We start from the raw sequence: 20,748 nt of genomic DNA, 5'->3' as shown, positions 1-20,748 counted from the left end.
TCTTTAGACCCTCTGAATCCTGGCTGCATGCAACAGGATCAAGATCTGTCTTAGGTGAGAGAATTGAAATGAAATAGCAAACCTGGGATTCAGGAAATGCTAAAAATAAAGCTCAATCTCAATTAATTTACTTAAAAAATACTCTGGGATTCCATTTTAAAGCTGGAAAAATATGGCTGTGTCATAGATATTTCAACATCATAGAGCCTCAATGCCTGTACCCTGCATAAAAATAAAAGTAGCAAAAGGGTATCCAACTGCATGTGTATATGCAACTGTCTCAGCTCTTAATCCAATGCTATTCTGGAAAACCACCTTTTCCTGACCATGAAGGGCACAAAATGCGAAAGAAAATACTCTTGCTTGGAAGAAATCCCTCCTTCATAGAAACTATTCTGATTAAATCACCATCTCTCCATTGTCTATGAAAACAGATTCCTTTTTGAGCAAAGTAACATGACTGATACAGCCAACCTCCTTCAACTCTGCAGAGAACAGAAGAGCAGGAAATCATGAAGAGGAAGACATTTCATGAAGCAAGTATGCAAAATTAAGTCACCGAGGGACATAAAGCTAAATTTAACATGGAAGAAACACAAGGGATACATTTATAACGGATCTGGGATAAGACTGTTTAAGAGGAAACTCCACTGACTCTAAGGTTCTTTTATAAAGTACAATTCTTATTTCAGAACATGAAGAACCTGAATGCATTAAAAAACCCACCAGCTATTTCAACCCCATGTAGCTCTGCTGATACTACAAGTTTCCTTCACTTGCACAAGTTGAGGTTTTGCATCTTATTCACACCAACACAGAATATATTTCTTTTGAGGCAGATTCCTGCAATACTGTACCAATGCAAACAATGCAGCTTGAATGAGCACAGGACAGGAGCGGAGTAGATCAGCCCCACCATTTTTGCCGTTGTGGCTGTGCATTCATTTCTAGAATCATCACCAGCAGCTCTCCATTTGCAAGGGTGCCTATAAATGAAGCAGCTTATAACCTGCTTTTTCCAACATCACTGTAAAATAATGAGCCCATAAATTAAATATGGATCAACCAAAAAGAAAAAGAAGAAATCCTACCAAAACAGAGTGTTTCCAATAAACATATTCTGTTGTGTGAAGATGATGAGGAAAACAAATGTTAATCACAGCACTTAATCCTAGAAACTGTTCCTGTCATGACTGTGTAATGTAAAACTGCATAAAATAGAAAAAGAGTATTAATACTCTTTTTTAAATGTATTCTAAAGGCAACAGCCATTTCTAAAGAGCTAAACTGCCTACAAAAGCTTCTAGCATTGAAACCACAGGTGGCTTTGTAGAGTTAGGAAGAAGGAAAAATAGCCTGTGTGCGCATTAAATGCTAAGGGTAGAGTTACAGTAAGGTAAGGCTGGGCATTCGGCATCTTCGTCCAAAGCAGGAACATGCTCACAGCATATCAGCAGGGCCCTCGTGCTGCAAAACACGTGAAGCTAGGCATATGCATCGGGATCAGATATGATGACCGCAGGTGCTCACCAGTGGGTGTGCTAACAGGGCAAGAGGCCTCATAAACTCTTACAGTATCTTCTCAAGATCCATGATCAGCCCTCGGCAAAGCTCTTTCACAATTATATTGCCTGAGGTGAATATTTTCTAATATGGCATCTGTCACAGGATGCGTGCACAGAAGGAGACCTACACACATTTCAGTACATAACGGCAAGATCCAACTTTGATAATTACTTCAGGGGCATCGCCAGAGTAAACACTGACCCACGCAAGTCTGAATCTAAAGGATGAGATATTCATATTGTGACACTAACTCCTTACTTTTCTCCTTGCCAAGCAAGGCTCATACCCCATCCACGTAAAAAAAAAGCCCCTTCATACAGATGTCCAAGAAGGTAAAACAGAAAATGCCCTGTGTCCTCCTGCGGCAGGTTCTGAGAATGGGAGAGCCACGTGAGAAGCTTACACCAATGCTTCTTTCAGAGTTATGTCTTGCTCTCTAAAGAAAAACGTGTCTACACTGTGTCTGTAAAGATGCTAGACTGGGAACAAATCTCCTGAGTTTCTAATTCTACTAACAAAACAAAGAGTAGAAACAAAATAAAACCTAACAGCACAAAACCCACGCAGCAATATTTGTGAGAATTTCCAATTGCAGCTTGGAAAATTTAACTTGAGCCATAAACGTTCGAGCTCCGATCTAAATCTATACCCCACAATTTTCACATTAGAACCAACTTGGGCAAAACAAGGTCCAATCCCTCCTCATTTAAATAAGAAATGCTGGGAACTAAGGCCAAAACTGTGTTGCAATTCATGCAGTAAAAAAGGGTTGTATAAGACAGGGTCTCTTATGACGCCATGTCAGCCGCAGAGAAAAATATTTAGTTTAGCTAACCTCTGTAAATATAATTTTGAAATGTGGCTAATGGGACAAGTTGGTTTCATTAACCATGGCTTGCTCAAGGTTTCTAATAACCAATGCTATGAGCAGAGAATTATTTTTTTTCCCGCCCCTCAACACTGCTGCTGATCGTTGTGCTCAGTTTCTCTTCAATCGTTGCTCATTACATGCCACACAAGAGCTTTCTCACATCAGAAAACAAGGGAGGAATCCGCCTGCCTGGTTGCTCTCAAAAGACTTTCTTGCTCACCATTATCATTTTAAATAAACAAACAATTCGCTTGTTAAGCATTTCCCCCTGTGGCTTCCTGAACCTCAGTAATTCTCCTCCCCACCTTCCCTCACCCAGGGCACCCTGAAGTCGCGCTGGCACGCCGAGCCAGGCAGCCTCCGCAGCCCCCCGCAGCCCCCGCTTCAGCCAGGCTCCCCTGCCAAAGATAGTCCTTCTGTGCTTGCTCCTCCTGGTTGCAAAAGCCTCCAAGAATTGCAGATGAATGACAGAATTCTGCAAAAAGCAGCATTTTCATGGTTTCCCTGCGCAGAGAGCCGGCCATTCGCTCTCCCTGCAGTTACCCCCACTTTACGCACGGGATCAGCGTTTTACCCCGGGCGAGGCTGAACTACCCACAGCCAGGGAGCAAAAACATAACTACCCAGCAGCCTGCCCCTTGGAAGGCCAGGAAGAAAGGCTGACACCAAACCCTCTTCACACATCATCAGGGCAACAGAGAAAAGGCTCGGGCTGTAGCTAATTTATGAATCATTCCCTCCCAGCACATAAGCCACCCACTTACGTGGCCAAAAAAGAGCACACGTGTGCGTCACTGCCCGGAGAAAGTGACGCAAGTGGCAGCAGCAACCTTGCTCACCCAACCTGTGTCAGGCTCTTTAAAATGCAGAAGGGAGAGAGACAGGAGAAAGCCACCCCAAATGAAGCCGCCCGTACGTGGGTGTGAGGCGTGGGGGTGCTGCAGGGGAACCCTCCTGGGGGCTCCCCGACACTCATTCTCTTAGGAGTCCCAGGACCCGGCAGGTTAAGACCCCACTCGGCCACACGCACCCTCCCATTGCAAGCCCAGCATGACCATTCCCAATAAAATGGCAACAAAGGAAAGTTCTAGCTCAAATCTCCATTGGAAACAGGGAGGTGGAGCGGAGGGATGGGCCTGGGGACTCCATCCAGGACTAGGCTGCACAGAAGGTGGTCAGGAGGCTCGAGGAGAAGGAAAAGGAAGGCACCGCTTCTTGGCAAGGACTCTCCCAGGGCTGCCAGACGATGCTCCAGGGCTGCAGCGCTTACACATGGGCAAGCCATAGGGAATGGAAGAGTTAAGTTGGTACAGGCAGTTCCCTGCCACGGAACACAAGTGTGGCACTGTACCCCCATGTTTACATGATTTCCCACTCCCTCCTGGCATGTTTAGCTTGCACTCTGGAAATAGAATTCACGGGCTGACACATGTGAGCAAAGATGACAAACAACTGGCACGTATTTGCCCTCTCAGGTGAAGCTCCCGAATTTTCAGGAGCGGAAGCTTTCCATGCTTCTCCCCAAGAACCCAAACAAGCTGGTCCAAGGGTACACTCATGCACGGGAACAGAGTGTGTGCATCCAAAGGGGTGTAGGAATGCCGTGCTGGGGTCCCAGGAGCCAGATTCCTATCCCCTTGCTCATCTCTGACAGCCCCTTGCGACACAGCTTCGCTGAATCACAGGAATGCCTGCGGATGATGTCTTGCACACCCAGGGTGAAGATCATAATCTGGCTTTCCCAAGTCTCTCTTACTGCAGGACTGGAAAGTCCAGGCACAGCAACTTATTGGCAAAACCTGAAGCCCCACGTAACTGATCTGGCTTAAATAACCTTGCAAGACTATCATGTTAGCTTAGGATTGTCTTCCCGCTGCTCACTGCCGTGATGGCCCTGGACCCCAGCAGCCAGGAGAAATGCTGGGGCAGCCAGCCTGGCCCGGGGGCTGTGCTGCCGCCACTGCCCTGCCTGGGCACCCACCTGAGGTCCCTGCCACCCAGACACAGTGGGCATCAGCCTTGCAAGCCCTGGGGTGCACAGACCACCCCCATATGGGAGCTTATATGCAGGCATATGGTGTCAGTCAGGGGTCTGAAGCAGGGTTAGGCACCGACACAACCCTCCTCAGCACAGCAGACCGGGGCTGACCTGAGGGTTCGGTCCCGATTCCACTTACTGTGACTATACTCACTCTCTGCAGTCCCAATCCTACTGGTACTTGATCTCCACCAGCAATCCCTGCCCACCAGCTCCACCCAAACACTCCCTGGTCCTTCCCGCACGCAGTTACCCCCTCAAAGCCCTTGGTACCCACTCAGCTAACAACGGTGCCTGGTGCTCAGCTTCAGCGATCCTCCCTTCTGTCAAGGACATCGGTGGCCTCCTTTAAGCTGATGGAGGGGACTTGCCCAAATAGCAATCTTCTGCTCAGGGTTTCGCTGCTCTCAACGAGTCCATGTGGGTTGATATTGGTTGTGTACGCACACGCTTGCTTGTTCGAGACCAGGCAGCACAGTAATCACACTGAATTACAATCCCACCTTGTAGGCTCCAGATCACAAAAGGTTTTAGAGAAATTGTAATCCACACCTCGCATAAAAATACCTCACATGTAACCCGGTAGCCTTCACTGGTGCTCACATACTGTGTGACACATTCGTGCAATGCTTTGAAATACATAGTTCAGATTGACTCGCTTGAGTTTACTTCATGACCCTTGGACTTTGCTACAAACTGCCATGTATGCAAGCTAGTAAAACAACAAGCATATTACTTTATATCCAATGGCCGGTTATTAAATGTTTCTAGCTCCAGCACTTTAAAGGTCAAAAATCCACAGTTAATTAAGCTGTCACACGAAATTTCTGTAGTAAATGCTCATTTGAAATGGTTTAGAGTTAAAGCTTCAAATGCTAACTTGCAGAACAAGAAAAATACATTCTAGGGATGCAGAGATAAGAAGATATTTTACAGTACAGATAAATGAAAAAAAGATCAGATGCTTAGCATAAAAAAGATTTTCCAATTCAAACCTGGGAAAACCCAATAAAAATATTTTGACAGTACTATCTTAGATAACAACAAAGATTTATTTCAAACTAGAAAATCCATTTTCTGCTGCGTATTCATAATTTTGCTTTACCTTCTGCTCGGTGAATCCCTAGGTGATTTGAACCAGAGTAATATCTAAAAAGGAGTTCTGCTGACTGTGAGGCACTCAATAGCTATCTCAGAACCACACTGCCTGACAGCCCCAGAGATGTGCTTACACAGACACCAAGCAGCCAGCGGTCATGCTTACTTGCCTTAAAATTCCTTTAAAAAGTATTTGTAACCATTCTACCTGTCAAGTAGTTTATTCTGGATGGTATGGTGTGCTTTTGAAAGCCCCCTCTGTTAAAGTAATAAACATGACCGTCAGTAAATAAAAAGTGCTAGAAGCAGCAATTTACTTGCTCACCAGGAACTTGAGCCAAACTATGAAAGCTGCGAATGAAACCATGCATACAAATCCCTCCTTACACATCTTTCCAGTGAAAATAATAATTTATAAAATCTGAGAAGACGCCAGGTGCCCAGGTTCGGCACACCAACAAGAGCCACAGAAAAGGGAAGGATGCAGGGTTATTCTTGGACAGAGGGAAAAAAAAAATGGCTTGAAAACCTGTGGAGTGCTTATGGCAGGCAAGTGCTAAAGCAGCATTGCTGCACATTGGGATACGGTACCCAGTACACAGACAAAACTAACACAAACAATGCCAAAACGGGGAATTCGTTAATAGCGGAAATAAGATTTCAAAGGTAACAAGAAAAGCTACTAACAGAAAGGGCTATTACAAAAATAAGGAAATGAAATACTTTCCACCCTTCCTCTAAAGCTGCCCTAACTTAGAGTAATTCATCGCTGACTCCTTGGTTTGACGGGAGTTTTTCTTGTGTTTCTGCACATACCCACTAAATAACAAATCACTGCTACTTCAGTAAATCTTGGCACCTACCGCCATACCAATATGCCCTGCAGATCCTCCCTCTAAGTTTAAAACCAAAAGCTAAATGAAAGTCCGGAAAATGAGAAATAGGAGTGTCTCAGGGACAGTCGAGGGAAGAGTTCTTGTTAAGGGTGAGGAACTTGTTTCCATTCTCATCAGGCCTTTTCAAAGGACTTGGCTAGTACTATTAGAGTATCAAAAGGTGAGGCCTAAGTGAATACCAAACTTCTGGTGTCTTTGAGCATCTTTACAATTCACTAAGCCCACGTCACCCTAGGACCACCACAGCTGACAGTAAGACAGCCAGGAATATGTTTTCTTGAATGGGAAACACAGCTCTTCAGATAGTATAAATTCCATACAAACTGTAAAACCACATGTAGGACTAACTTCTCCGGTGTCTGAAGCTCTGATGGTACCTTTAGTCTTAATAATTAAACTGTACTGCATTTGTATTTTATTTATTTTCATGAACATGCCTGGCAGTTATTGCTGAAAAAAAGGTGGTGCCGTGACAAAAACTATTACACAGTTTTAATATAATACACAGTTTTAAATTGCTTATACCACTACCTGCATTTAATGCAGCTACTAAATTGCACCTGCAATTTAAAGAAAGTGTCATTGTGAATATTGAAGTTGTCACAGCAACTAAATAGTATCTTGGGAGTTCACTGCTGAAAACCTTACTGAGGCTGTTGGAGCACTTACATTTTTTTAAAAGCATTTAGGTTCACAATATGTCACCAGAGCCTGATAAATTTAATCACAGTAAGCAAAACAACGTCTACAGGATTTATGTTTCACCATTTTTTCTGTAGTTTTATGAGTACCTTGAACCAGAAAGATAAGTATTAGGATTTCAGCAGCCATTAATCTGGTCCTGGATTATTTTACGATGCTGTGAGTGCAGCCCGTCCCGCGGTCGCCATGCCAGCACGAGCCTGGTACCTTGGTGGACGTGCTGAACACGCTGCTCCCAGGGCAAGGCACAGCCCCGTGGAACCACGCAAGGCCCATGGCGTGCAGAGAAGATGCCAGGCTGCTCTTTCATCAGCAGTTTGAGCAGAGAGAGGCATTCATTGCCTTTTTGCCTTTTCGTCCCATTCCCTGCACTGGGGCTAGATGGCAGAGAGATTTTCTCATGGCTTAGTTCTCGAGCAGAGCGGTTTCTTGCTCCTGGTTCACTGTGTGCTCAGCAAGCCTCAGAGCCAGTCAGAGTCAGGACAGCTCTGTACCGCCCCTGTAAAGCTGCTGCAGCCCACGCTTAAAACACAGCAGTGAAACACCTCCTCTGTCTCCTCAAATAATAGGGAAATCTGGAGAGAAACAAGCAGCCCAGGATATGGCCAAATTTCAAACTGAGAGGCACAAAGTCATCTAAACTCAGCCTTCCCTCCCCTGACCAGTTTTGCACTGCTCTGCTCCATCAACCTACAGGATCATGGATTCCTTCCCTGTGGCAATCGACTCTGATAACCGCCAAGATAGGGCAAGCTTCAGAGATAACCTGCAAACTAAAAAAGCCCACCACCAAACCCACTAAACAATACAACAGAAAGGACTGTTTCAACATCCACCAAAACTGAACTTCCTTTCAAATCAGCAAATTTTTTTTGGGGGGGTTGTGGGGGCATGATAAATGTACCACTTCACTTTTTTCCACAGTTTCCACTTACACATTTAAGAGTCCCTGCAGCACAGGTAGAGCTGGAATCGCACTGCAGCAGCGGGGATAAGGCTATGGCAATGCACAACCTGAGATCTCTATCAATGATTTGTGTTTAAGAGATTGCAGATCCTTATCTTGTGGCATTACTTGTAGCAATCAGTCTATTTTGACAGCCAGTCTAGAGGTCCATACACATTGCTGCTCAGAAGCTCAGCAGGTATTGCTAAGATCTGTTTTCAGATAACCCAACTATTTACCTACTCTAAAAAACACATACCAAAGGATGTGCTTTATCTCTTTGCCAGCGGGTTAAAGCTAAAGGCGAACAAAGTGCAATTTGCAGGCGGTGGTGGTGATGGGGGGGGGGGGGGGGGGGGGGGGGGGGGGGGCGGGTAGGGTAGAAGTTAAACCCGAAACCAGCCTCATTTTTCAGCTGGGGAACTGACCACTTCCCAGCCCACACCACACCAGAACCAGCATTATTTATCAAGGTGGCGCAACTGCAGGTAAACGAGGCCAATATTTCAATTAAGCTTTATTTCAAGCCCAAGGGACAAACGCTGGCATCACATGACTTTACTGTCAGTGGCGTGCGTACCTACGCTTCAGCCTCAAGCTCACTCAACCGTAAAGAGTTGAGAGACTCACACCAGACACTGTTGACAAAATCTGCGTTTTACAATGTGTTACTTCTCCTGCACCTCCACCTGACATTCGCGGGTGAAACCTGCCCCATGCTTCGGCAGGCTGGGACCAATATCCCACAACATTTTATCTTGTCGCTGGCGCATTTGCTGACAGGTTCACACCAGGGGCCTTTGTGGGTAGGAACAATGAGGGAGGTGGGCACAGCACAGGAAAATGGGTGGTGACCACCAAGGGCTGGAAAAAAGCCTCTTTCAAAGGAAGGTCTTTGAAAACATTCGTTACACCCCACCCAGCAATTTTCACTACAATATTTCAGTACATAAAAACAACACAGGGAAAAATAAACAGCCCACCCTTTATTATGTTGCAGGTTCTCCAACCTCTGAAAAGAGATCAGCAAGCCATAAAGACGCAGAAATCTTCACCAAATGGAGCCATGTAAGAGGTCTGCAAGCATCCACTGAAACCTCCACCACCACCCTTGTTCCCTCACACACTTCCAGGCCCTCTATGTAAGCTGACTCAATTAGACATCTTGATTTCCAGAGTAAAGTAATCAAAATTTAAGATTGTATTGGCTAGTAAATAAACAACAGCGAGAATTTATAGGGATCACCAAGTAAATATATTGCTACAATTTTAAAAATTGCTATATAAGCGAACGGCCCTCCACAATACATTTCAGCTACAATCTCTCTATCTCTGGCTAATTCTGCCAATGAAAACATTAGCTAGAACTAATACTTAAGATAAAAAACAGCTGCAAGACTGAAAAGGAACAATAAAGCAAATCCATAATGAAAGGAGTCTATGAAATCAGCAGGTAGTCAAAGAGTGGAGGCCAGCCTTTGAAGGTGTGGAGGCCATGCTCTTACACAGGTTTGTCTCCATCGCAGTCAGCAAGGTTTACCAACAGAGCAAAGACTGAGCAGGTGACACCCCCCCACACACACCTACCCTTGGAAACATGAAAAGAGCTCCTCCTTCTCCAGAGGCTCGGGGCTGCTCTGTGATGATGCCTCTACAGCACCCTTACTCCCAAGGTCAGTATATAAAGACAGCTGAGCATCTACAAAGGAAATTTGGCCACTTTGCGTCACTTCGTGTCAAGCGCAGGATCTCTTTGTTGGATGCTCTGAAGACTGCAGTGGTAGCACACACCAACTCTAAATGAAAACATTTTGTCTCCTTTAGAGAACATGCAAAACGATCATTAAAGTTACTTTGCGCCATTGGCTGTAAGTCAGTCATGCCTTGTCCTTCCAAAGTGTCACACCTTACAATACAGTTAAGAAAGCAGCTCTTGCAATAAAATCTTTGTGAAATAATGCCAACCCTTCTTTACTTTCTGGACCTTAATCATTTTAATGTGTGCTCAGTTATGATGAAAGTTAATGGTTTCTCCCGCTCTATCTGGTGGCGATTTGTAGCCGTTCACAGTAAGAAGATGGATGTCCCGGAAGACAGATTGAACAACCATTTCTTTGGCAAGCAAGGAATAATAATTCTTGAGAATAACAATACAGACGCTCTAAATTTTGATCATTGCATGTAACACAGTTTCCTCCATTTCCTGCAACAACGATGAAGTGCAGATCCTGAGAGCCAGCTACGTTTTTCGCCCTCTGGGGTGTGAGTTTTGCCTGTACAAACATCCTGGGACACGGCTCGTTCTTAGTTCCTGCTTTCTTTTCAGGGAGCTGTTATTGTATGCAGTAGCTCTTTAATTGTCCATCTCCTCTTAATTAAGCTATTGGCTAAACTGGAATAGTGATAACTTTGCATGCTGTGATTTTGATTTCTCATTAGCATTCAAGTCTATCGCTAGTTTAAGTTGATAAATACCAAAGATTAGTAGCTTGAGCTGTGATAAATTGTATTTGGTTACTACGAGGGAAATGGATTAAACCAAAGGGTCAGGCTACTTCAGCTACCTGGCCAGAAAACCAGCAGTCACTGCAGCAAAGTTAGGCAATTCCTTTAAATTTACAGCTAAAATCCGTCTGGAGTGATGTAATCTGGGGCAATCAGTGCCTTCTCTACCCACCCACACCCAGCTTCGGCTCCTGGCAAAGACCTGAGGAGCTTTTTCACTGCTGACCTGCCTCTCGGCACCCACTGCTGTGCTGCTGCAGCAGAAGCCAGAGGGACACTGAAACCCCAGTACTCAAGGAGGAAACATTCGTGGCCTCTCTACACTCAGCTGCAGTATTTCAAATATTTTAAAAATTAAGGCTTGGTTCTGTCAGGAAACGGCCGCTAGCTCTTCTAATGCGTCGTCCTCAATAATTACTCGCTAAACACAAGCTTCCAAAGGGAACAGGTATAAGGGCAGTCTGCATTGTAATACAAAGTAACTGGATGCAGTTTTTCTTCTCTGGTGTTTCTTGCTTTATTGTTTCCTTTCCTACTACTGCCTACTAACCCCTTAAACTTCTATGTATCTACATCAAAGGATAGTTACTCTAGACAAAAGTAAAAGATGATGATAAATGGGAAGCAGCAAAGAAAGCATTCAGTATGTATACAAAGTTAAATTCACATGGCCACATTTTATCATATTTTCTGGTGTGTACTTCAGAACTATGAATTAACATACCAGTATTTTGCCATTATTCCTGCTGGAGCTTTTATTCTCCTTTAAGTTAAGCAAACAAGGCACACATTCATATATTGGGCCTGATTCTCATCTCCATCATGGTCACATCACCCCAAGAGGGGAAGAGGTGGGAGTCTAATAACTGGAATGAATTCTGTTTATGACAAAGCTCAGTTCTTCGAGAAAAGAAGCTAGATGGTTTTGTTCAATTTGAAACAATTCACAATGGTCAGCTAACTTAACAAGAAACACATTACAACCAGGCAGGTCTTGGACACCTATCAGAACTTTGCATCTGTCAGGGTGTGGTACCTCAATATTTCACTGTTTTGATTCTAACTGTATAGCAGTCCAGTTTCTGGGCAAGAAAGCCCAAGATACGCAAGCTGAAATGCATGCAGCATGTATCAGTACCTGCATAAGGGGTCACGAGTTACACAAAAAAGATGGTACTTCCCAAGGCAGGGGTGAGGGTGCTCTCATCTGTTTGGAACTGAGAGCCTCAATAACTACCAGCGTGGTTTTGTAAAATATACCTTGTGCCTTCTTATGGTGGTTCCTGGAAAATGCAATTTTTATTCTCCTTGTTCTTTCCTAAATTATGTAACAAATCAACTGAACTTCACAATTGTTCCAAAAATTACTTCTTTGTTGGGAGAAGCAGAAAAGGAAAAAAAGAAAAGCAGCTACACTCACTGCCCAAACTGATTATTTTGGTATTAGAAAACACAACTGGGATGGGTACACAGGACAAAGATGAGGTATGCTGAGAAACAATCGTACCATGACCTACCCCAAACGCTAGTGCAGAAGAGGGACGATGCAGCCACAAGAGAGTACTATGTACGTGTGTTGATACAAGCTGAATCCAAAAGGTAACACTGCCTCTTGCATTAACATATTCTTTCAAATTTTATTTGTACACCAGTATAGTTAGCTATATTTGTACAAAACATGCTGCTATGGCCAAAAGTAGTTACAAAAAGATTTTTATCCCTTCATGGGGTGGGGGGGAGAGAAAGTCCTTTCATACAGAACACAGAAGTTAATAAATCTTTAACTTTTACTGGGACATCCATATGCTACTGTGAAATACATTTAAGACTAAGAACTATTATAATGTAATGCATAGGGAAAACGACAGTAATAGTTAAAGAGCAAGGCACAGCACAGCTAATGGAGTCAATCTAAACTGTACAAATATGGTTTAACTTGGTGTAACAGAGTTTTTAGTCAATGGTCCATTTATAAAGTAACAAGCCTCAGAGGAATACACTTTATTTACATCCTATTAATTTTATCCCTGATTTTTTTTAAAAATAATCTTATTCAATCTTATTCACAACTGTGCATAACAATCACCAAAACCAACTTCCACTCCCCCCACCCACCTTATTATCATTTCCTCAATGGACTTCCACCTATTTCTGTTGACCCTCCCACTAGTCTTTTGAAGAAAACTTGAAAAAAAATTGAAAAAAATCTCTAAGGACTCTAAAAGAATAACAGTCACTAGCAGAACCAACCCCACATGGGTGAACATTGCAACCACAGTTTCTCCACTTAAAGAGGTCTCATATCTCAGATCATAAAGAATCTAACAGGCAATTTTCCATAAATGATACTAAATGAAGCTTTATTATGTACCAAGAAATGTTTACCACAGCTGAAAAGAGGTTGTTTATAGCTTTAACAAACCAAAAACTGGATAAAACCTTTCTGAAAGCACAGTGAGCAAAACAGACCCACAGTGTGACAAGACATAGGAAAGTCCACTGATCTGCTGTATTTTCAACTAAGGTTTGAATCAGAGTGGAGGAAGGGTGCAGGCCTGTGCCTCTGCAGACACAGGGGTTGTATTTGCTATGATTATAGCATGTTTTATTAAAATCCTGAATGAAGACATGTTTCCCTGAAGCTGTGTCTTACTAACAGCTCTGGGAGAAGGATGAAGGACAGCATCAGACCTCGTCAGCCCAGAAAGGAAGAATGCTAACAACTTGTCTAACCTGTAGATCAGAGGTTGCAGGATTCACTTGAATTAATACAATTTGAATCTCAGCATTTCTTTAAAAGAACAATCTGGTTAATTTAAGCAACTTTAAGGGACAGAGAACGCTGCTCTACTGGTCAGTCACATGCACTGTCAAAATATTTGCACAGATTTCATTTTCCACCCTTAAGAATTACTTTCTTACTGCTGATATTTATAGGTCTGAATTTATTTTGGGCACGTAGGTGGGCCAAGCCAATACCATTTGACTCCCAGCCTGTGTTTTATATTCTGAAAATTCTCCTACCCAGCAGGTCTTGCATCACTAACATGTTCTGTGCAGAAACAAGGTGCAACTTCAAACCAAACATTTAACGTAAGATGTTAGGCTGAGCAGGAAAAAATACAGAATTACAAACTGGAGTCTGGCCAGAGGGGACAGGACAGACAGAGAAACAAGCAAGATAAGCTATGGGGCTTGGGGAGACACCCCCCCGCCCCGCAACACCACCACCACCCCCTCCCCCGTGCCCTGCTTCCCAGAAAATACAGTGTTTGTGTCTACTCTAGTGAATGTTGTTTCTCCTTACGTCTTACATATGTAGCAGCTACAGCAAGTCATTACTTAAGTGCTTTTGGAATTACACTGTTCACTAGTTCTCACCGTCACACAAATTTGCGGGGCAGGAACATTTCTATAGGCGTGTTGCTCTGGACAGTAAACATTGCAGGCTGGCTATGGTCAGCGCCGCGAAGGCTGTCACTGTGTGACCTCCCCCCAGTGTTTATATGGGAAGAACTGGGTGCCAGGGAGCATACCCTGCCATTTAGGGTTGACTCCAAACAGATTTATAAAGCAAGTCTCAAGGCATGTGTTTCCCATGGTTTTGGGAGCTGCAGCTATTTAAATTATCATCTTGAAATGTTAAACTCCTCACTTCCTCGTTTTAGCAGTAAAACCAAAACAGCAACAAAATGACTGGGAAAAACATCCTTGACACGGGGAGTGGGATGTCCCATGCCTGACCCACCAGACTAACTCAGAACAGGGATCCAGTACTGATACTCATCCCCACACACAGACAGGGAACCCAAGCACATGAAGGACAGCAAAAAACATCTGAAACTCCATCCAAACAATGGTACTTGCGGTACAGAGGAAGAGGACACAAGTGGGGACACAACGGATTCCAGGATGAAGGATTAGCCTGCAGCACTACAAAGGCAGTCTCCCCTTCCCAAGTCCTCTTTGGGGGGGATCACATCACATCTGTCCCAGGGACACATTCTCACCTCACTAGATTAACTTAAACAGAGTTATCGTGACTTGCATGGATCAGAATACAGCTCTTCAAAATAAGTTTTATTTTATGTTTTCTTGTCTTGCATCAAAGCCAATAAACAGGAAATGCTTTGCTCTCGGATCCTCCTGGGACGTGTCACACTCTTTACACCAGACCAGCTACTACTAGGCAGTGACTGGCATGAGAAAGTACATCCAAATTTCTGCATCAGCTCTATTACATGGCTACCAAGAGTGAAGGATAAAGATTTAAAAAAAGAAAGTAGGTAGAAACAACGGTTTTGGGGGAAGTTTAAACCAAGCAAGGGGTTTGCATGGAAAAAGTAACTCTTTCTACAAGTCTACTACAAAAAACAATGCAAGTTTCAGATAATTCCATAGGCCAAGAAAGAATGAATGTCTAGCTAGTCTATGATATAGATGTTTCAATGTCTCAAAAGAATTATATTTCATTACAGATAAATTAAAAAAATTATTGAAGAGCCTTCGAACTGGATAACACTTTAAGGAAAGCCAGAAGGGCCACTAACCGAGCTTCATTAAATGATGTTCTTTACCACACAGAGGCCCAAAGCATGGCTAGAACTGGAAATCAGATTTTTATCAGACCATCTCTGGAGGAAGTAGATAACACAATTAAAAAAATGGGAGAAAGATTTGGGAGTGCCGTCAGCAGATTTAGGGAGAGGAAAGGGAAAGCAGACGACGAAAAAAAAAAAAAATCCCATGGGTATAGAAAGACTTCAAGAGCGTGGAAATTATTTCCAGTGTAGACCTAGAATTCGATAAAGAGAGAAGCGGAGAACTTTTCACCCTAAGCGTCTTGTTCCACACAGGGTAAAAGGTGCAAGTGTGGCTGAAATACAGGAACATCTGGACTCTGTTCAAAGTCCCAGTTATGCGAGCACTGATCATCTTAATTAACCAAGCTTTGAAAACAGTCAGAAGGACAAAGACTAATTCTGTTTAACTCCATGAATAACAATTTTAAGAACAAAAGGGACCAGCCAGCCCAATAGCTTCATCAGTCTGATATATCACGACTTAATAGATCAGAAGTGGTCCTGAAGAAGGAGCCACTTCTCACCCCCACAATGATGCTGCAAAGAAGAAGTTACTGCGTAAGAACTTTATAGAAAGGATAAAAATAAACCTTCTATTAAGCAGCACCTTCATATAAACATACACGATTACAACTGTGCAGACACAAACCAGTCAAAAAAAATAATACCTAGAATAAACCTTACATCAGGATCTATTTTCTGTTCACTCAAATATTTTCCCCTATGCTGCTGCCCCACCAGCTTGCACTGCCCTCACCCACGCGAGGCTGCCATGACTCTGGGCTCAGCAAGCCCCATGTTAGCCCTTGCACATTTGAGACCACTCCCAGCTCTTCTCAGAAAGGTACATGCTCTCCTAACGAGGACAACCCTCCCTCGAAGCAGGGACAATTCCATTTACCAAAAAGCCTTTTTCACTGTCTTTTCCAATTTTGGCCTGAATAAACTTTTTCACAGCTGTCTGTCCAAACATCTCAGGTCTTAGATGCTTTACCTCTGGTCTGACTGCTTGCCTAAACTACCTAAAATGGGTCATTTTCTAGTGTGCTTCTGACACATGGCAGGCCAGGCGGTCTTGAGCATTTGCAACCTCCTCCCTGAAGATGGATGGAGAGTTCAAACAAGAGCTTAGTCTAAGACCAGCCATTCTCAGGATTTTATTCTGCAGTAGTGTGCATGTCCATGTGTATCTTATATGGGAGTTTTCAGCAAAAACCATTTTCCTAAAGCTCTCAATGTTTCATGCTGCTGTTTTCATGAGGTTTGCAGTCTACCTCTCTAATTCACTCTCATCAGGGAATAGAGGACCATTTTCTGCAGTGAAATTGTTTTGTCCAACATCCATTTGTACCTACATAATCACAAATATGTATGTAAATATGGCATATGTAAATATGGTATGTAAAAACAGCAGAGCTACCCCTATATCTACTTTTACATGGGCGTTCACACTGTGGCCTTTGTTTCTAAACAAGCAGCAATTTTGCTGCTTCATTTTGTTCGCCAACGTTTTTGTTAACCAGTACATGAGTGAACATGGTGCCAACGCATTACATTGCTTTGCTATCCAGCTGTGGAGATACAGCTTTGATGTTACCCATTGAAGTTTTACTTCATTGAAACTTTGTTAGACACACCATGAAGAGTATCAGGTTGTGCATCTCATCCTGCCTGTCAATTCTGGAGTGCCACTGCTACTCTACACTGGCAAGCAGACGTCTGCCACCATGCTTTCAGGTGAGTGCCATAAATTTGGGTTGATGTCAGTAAACTAAAATTTAGGCTTTCTTCCAATACAGCATTACTATTACCCCACTGTATTGATATCTAATTATTATGCCACTAAACGCATCTTTGAAGGCAACTTTCACCCATTCGAACAGTATTGCTAAAGAACTTACTATCTGTTCTGCTATAAGAACGTTCTTAATAACACAGCACACTTTTTTTCCTAAACACTTTGAAGCTGTGGAGTGAATGAGGCATGACACAGAATGGATGTAACACAGAAGCAAAGCTCGAAGTATTGTAACATTTTAAATGTAAAACAACAGCGTTCAGCCACAGTAAATAGTAAAGCATTTCAGAACAATACAGACCCATATCACTTACAAGATTAACAAAAAGGTTTTTGTCAGATACAAGTACTTTAGAAAGTTCACATGTGATATTTTCTCCTACGCTACACATGAAAAAATTCAAGATATTAATGCACAATAAAATATTAGCTGATAATATATATAAATATATAAATAAAATAAAATAAGGAGTTGCCCAACCAGGAGCAGCAAGACTGGGTACTCTAGCCAATACTCTGTACAGCCACGCACACAGAAAGAGTTTCCCCAGCTCTCAGGGTGCCCTTTGTCTTATTTTGGGGGCAAGGAGAAGGACTTCGTGTGCCTTCCCACATTGTCCAGACCAAAAAAGCCCAGGCTTCCCAAGGATTACAGCCATTGCAGCCACACAGCAAAACACCAATTGGCAGCAATAGCTGGAGAATGAGCACTGGAGAAAGGGCAGTTTTTTGAAAGGACGGTCAGAGGCAAACCATTTAGGAATGTGATTACAGAGGGTAACTGTCCTTGACATTTGCAAACTGGCAAGCGCTGTACACCAGCGTCCAGGCTGCAAACATAGAATACTGCAGCTAGAGTTTAGTTGTTCCCTGTTTAGTCATTCACAACTGAATGCCTTTAAATGAACACTTTTATGAACCACAAATGTACCAACAAGCATGTCCAGCTGTCTTACAAGAAACCAATCATCCTTCAAGTACCCTATGGCTAATGTTTTACCCTGGACGCTGGCTTCCCATCATAAAAGCAATCTGAATTCCAAGCATTTGAAAAATGATGACTCAATTTCAAGACAGATAAGACTGGCTTACGAGGAAATTACAAGTCTTAAATGTTTGTGCATGTATATTTACATTTATATATGCACACATTAGAAATATCATACGCACACATAGACACATGGGACTGAGAAGTCTGTACATTATTGTTCCCCTGAGTTTTTGTCAGCAACCGGGACATGACTTCAAACTTCTCTATTTTAGAGTTAAAAAGAAAAGAAAAAGCTGCAGACAGACAGAGAGACAGAAAGGAAAGTATGAGTCTCACCTAAACACATGACTGCAAGGACTAAGGCTTTCATGGTAAATACCATGTAACTCATGCTAGGAGTTACCAGTGGTGCAAATGAGATAAACCATTTCCTCAGTTTTCATCATTAATAGATACATTCCTCAAGTTGGGATGGATAAAATTATACCAATAACCACACTTCAAGCTGTGTACATGCTTCGCCTTGGCAATAATGTAGTACAGAAAAATAAGGGAAAAAAAAATAATAGTAGTTATCCTTCAGGAAGTTACTCCTGCCGAGATTTAGCATACCCATAATTTTATATTGCTCTAAGCCTCCACTGAAAAGGCCCTTGCTAGCATGGCAAGGGGGAGAAGACAATAAAAACCAGAGGACAGAAGTAGGTTACAAGTGCTAGCAAACATTATCCATTTAAACTGCTAATGGCAAGCTCTGCTGTTATATTTTTATCATTGCCTTTCTGTAAATTACTTGTTATCAGTGATAATTTAGCTTTTATTTCATTATCTGGCACAGCAGACAAAAGGAAAACAGGTTTGTTTTATAGCAGCTCCAGCACTTGCTCTGTCCATTAACATTGACAGACAAAGGTAAATTAAAGCTCTTAGACCACATTTTCAGCATATGCGGTACTGAAACCTCTGTATCTAACCGATACGTGTTTCTAAAGGAGAACAGAGCGCATGTTAATGCTTTTATGGTCCCCACACAGTTAATGGAAGTTTTCATATTTCATATTTTTTCCCCACTCAGTTCTATCTGCCTCCAAAACCATCTCAGGGCAATCAGGGGAGAGTTCTTAGGGAAGAATCAATATTTTAAACAAGGAAATTACTACAGTTCAGTCATCTAAAGAGTGAAATAACATTTTCCTTCCTTCCAGTTTTCTTAAGACCACAAAACCACAGAGAAGTTGTATTTGATTAAAATATTAAATATGCATAAAGAACTCTTAGAGAATGTTACGTTGTTCCAATGCTCATCATCATCCATTTTTTAGGGATGTTTTCAGCTATTCTACTTACTTCAGTACAGGTAAACTGATTGCTTTATAACTTTCATCTAAAATAATAAACTTATTTATAGAAGCTAATGTAACACAGCTGTTCTGGGCAAATGGTGGCCTTTCTATTTAAGCGATAGTATAATGGCATTGATTACAAACAATTTTGCAAGAAAACCAACAAAATATTACCAACTGCTCTAAAAGTGCAACTAATAGCCATTAGTAATGGCCATTCTCCTAAGTAATAAAGTAATTTCTGTTCTTGCATGAAATACCCTTTCACCTTTACTTAACAAGAAAGCTGTATTAGTAAACCAGAATTTCAGTCTGAAGTGACAGCCAGATGTTCTGGCTTGCTTCAAAGGCTGCCTGTGCTATCATTAAAAAAAAATAAATTCAAAATTCTGTAATTCTAGATATTTGGGATAGTTTTAGTTTGTGATATACAAACCACATAAAAGAATTCTATGTCAAAGGCAACAAATAATGTAATTACTGGTTGTTCAGTCTGAAATTGCCACCACAACCCAAGCATAAACATTTATTAACATATAATGCAAAATTAAAAGCTAGTGATGACATATTTCAAAGAAAGAATATTCTACTTTGTAAAGCAAAATTGAAGAGTTCTGCTACCATAAATTCTTTAATGACTATTCAGTTTTGTTACAAATTACCCACTGATACTGTCAAATGCCACTTCATTTTCTAATAAAAACTTTATTTTTCTTAGAATTAAGTTTTTTAAAAGCCTGAGATAAATTTAGTTTAGTTTTTATGTCCCTTCAGCAATCATTGCATGACCAATTACAAACAAATTTTACTGCTGGGGCAGGTCACATTGATGAAAATAGATTAATATTAAAGCACATGGAAATTTGGAAGAGCAAGAAAATACTTCTTGGACTACCACCAAGGCAATTTCAAAGCACAAACATGAATATAATTTAATCATTTCCTTACAAGCAAGCTTGGCTACAGGGCTCCCAAAGTAATGATAAAAATGAAGTCACAGAGAATGTATTTTAAGAGGACCTTTACTGAGATGGGGGAGGAGGCAGAACATGGTAGTTGAATATTTTTAACCAGCTTTCCACAGATGAGTCTAAATCAAGCTCTTGCGATTCTTCCTTGTCATAACCCACTACAGAGGTCAAAGGCTGAAGCTTTCCCAGAGGTTCACTGTGCATAACAAACACTAAAAGTTCCCCAAATTTAGTTTATATATAACAGCAAGTGTGCTGTGGTCATTTACGGCCCATACAGTCCCATTAGGATTGAGCAGGGCATAAACAGGGCAGGCAAAAGCGTGAAATCTCAGCATTTTCAATTAATTTCTTTATTCATGCCTGCAAAAGTTAGTGCTTCTTAAAACTCTATAAAATGTGCTATGAAAAGATGACAAAACAAATCCTTTACTGCTAAC

At 42.1% G+C, this 20,748-nt stretch overlaps 1 protein-coding gene across 8 annotated transcripts in view; it reads right to left on the bottom strand.

The window, feature by feature from the left end:
* Positions 1-20,748, bottom strand: part of EPAS1 (endothelial PAS domain protein 1) — a 116,093-nt gene that overhangs the window by 36,126 nt on the left and 59,219 nt on the right. The gene's annotated exons all lie outside the window — the stretch shown is intronic.

Source organism: Falco biarmicus, chromosome 12 (assembly GCF_023638135.1).
Source record: "Falco biarmicus isolate bFalBia1 chromosome 12, bFalBia1.pri, whole genome shotgun sequence".
Taxonomy (NCBI): domain Eukaryota; kingdom Metazoa; phylum Chordata; class Aves; order Falconiformes; family Falconidae; genus Falco; species Falco biarmicus.
This window is presented reverse-complemented; position numbering and strand designations above follow the sequence as displayed.